We start from the raw sequence: 1,995 nt of genomic DNA, 5'->3' as shown, positions 1-1,995 counted from the left end.
GGGGGGGGGGGGGGGGGGGGGGGGGGGGTTGCAAACGTCTGTGTGCTTAACCCTAACCGATCAGCCTATGGCATATTTTTGAAGACACTTGGAAGAGGAGCGCAAATACTATTCCAATTTGTTATCCGTTGTTAAATCGTCTGAGAGAGCAAGGAAACAGTGATGACAGTCAGGGTGAAGAATGTTCCGCTATCTGCCGACGATAGTCAAAGTCGGAGAATAATCACCCTAATAGATAATGCGATTATTCGTCACAAAGAGAAACTCAGATCTCATGTTCACATTGTAAACACAGGATAAAGGTCTAGTGAACATTATTTTGAGCCGTGATCTCGGAGCTCATGTTCACATTGTAAACACAGGATAAAGGTCTAGTGAACATTTTTTTGAGTCGTGATCATGAGTAGATACAGGCCGCATGATCAACAACGGCAAAGACCCACAAAGCAGCAGAGTGTGTGGGTGAAGATGATTAAGATGAAGATGACCCCAGTTTCAGTGTAGAGTATCAGAAGGCGAGGAGAGGTAGCAGAGACTGGTATGTACGGTTTGAGTTGAAACATAACAGATGAACACGCACCGAAACGCCAGAGAAAACATAATCACAGCTCACCCATTCGCTATTAATATCTAAATATAGGGAGAAGTACAAAGAAATCGAAGAAAGTAAAAATTGAAGAAAAGAACTGAAACAATAAGGCTAAAAATCAGAACTCAACACCGGACAATTGTTAAACTGTGACTGGTAGCCAATCCATAGTCGAGTAATGTGGCCCCAGGCACAAGTATCCGCCCAAACATTTTTAACAGTGAATCGTTCCCCGACTAAAAAGACGAATAATGTGACAATAGATCTGCGACTCTACCACCATTTTGCAATTTTACTTACCTTGACTACTTCTCTTCCTGGAGAATCGAGGAATGTGGCCCGATACCCGCAGTCTCCAACAATACCAACTTAAGATAGTGTGACGTTACGTCTTCCGATTTTCTATAGGAAAAGGTTTATTATTGTCTTTGTTGTATGTCCCTTTGATGTTCTTGTAATTGAATAACTTAGACTCTAATTATTCGTTAAATACAAGATCATTATGTTGATTTAATAATTCTATAATTGCAAGCGTATTCAATTCTTATGTAATCAAATGTTAGGATAGTAACAAGTCTTAATGTATATGTGTGGACGAGGCTGGAAGAATAGGATAGTTGGGATGATGGATTTATTGTAACAAGTCTTGATGTACATGTTTGGACGAGGCTGGAAGAATTGGATAGTTGGGATGATGGATTTATTGTAACACGTCTTGATGTACATGTTTGGACGAGGCTGGAAGAATAGGATAGTTGGGATGATGGATTTATTGTAACAAGTCTTGATGTATATGCTTGGACGAGGCTAGTAGAATTGGATAGTTGGGATGATGGATTTATTGTAACAAGTCTTGATGTATATGCTTGGACGAGGCTGGTAGAATTGGATAGTTGGGATGATGGATTTATTGTAACAAGTCTTGATGTACATGTTTGGACGAGGCTGGAAGAATCGGATAGTTGGGATGATGGATTTATTGTAACAAGTCTTAATGTACATGTTTGGACGAGGCTGGAAGAATCGGATAGCTGGGATGATAATACATGTTTGGACGAGGCTGGAAGAATTGGATAGTTGGGATGATGGATTTGGTAGCCGTTTGGTGGTCGTAATGCTTGAATTCTGTCATCTTCTGTCATCCATGTTATGTGTTCGAGAAGCAAGGCCCCTCTTTTAGTACCTTTGAACGGTCCACTTTCACTGAGTTAAGCTTGGGCGAGAGACCATCATACACTGCCGAAGGCTGCGACAGCCGGTAACTTTCCTTTTCGGGCTACGACAAGTCAGCCAAAAGCTATGCCAATATGATAATAAGTCAGTGCAACGGCAGATAAGTGAAGACTCTAGAAGGTTGCAGCTGGCCAGTTCTGAATCAAAACGAGTGGGTTCATAGACTATCGTAC

This window comes from Mizuhopecten yessoensis, unplaced genomic scaffold (assembly GCF_002113885.1).
Source record: "Mizuhopecten yessoensis strain PY_sf001 unplaced genomic scaffold, ASM211388v2 scaffold716151, whole genome shotgun sequence".
Taxonomy (NCBI): Eukaryota; Metazoa; Mollusca; class Bivalvia; order Pectinida; family Pectinidae; genus Mizuhopecten; species Mizuhopecten yessoensis.
Note: the sequence above shows the minus strand (reverse complement) of the source record.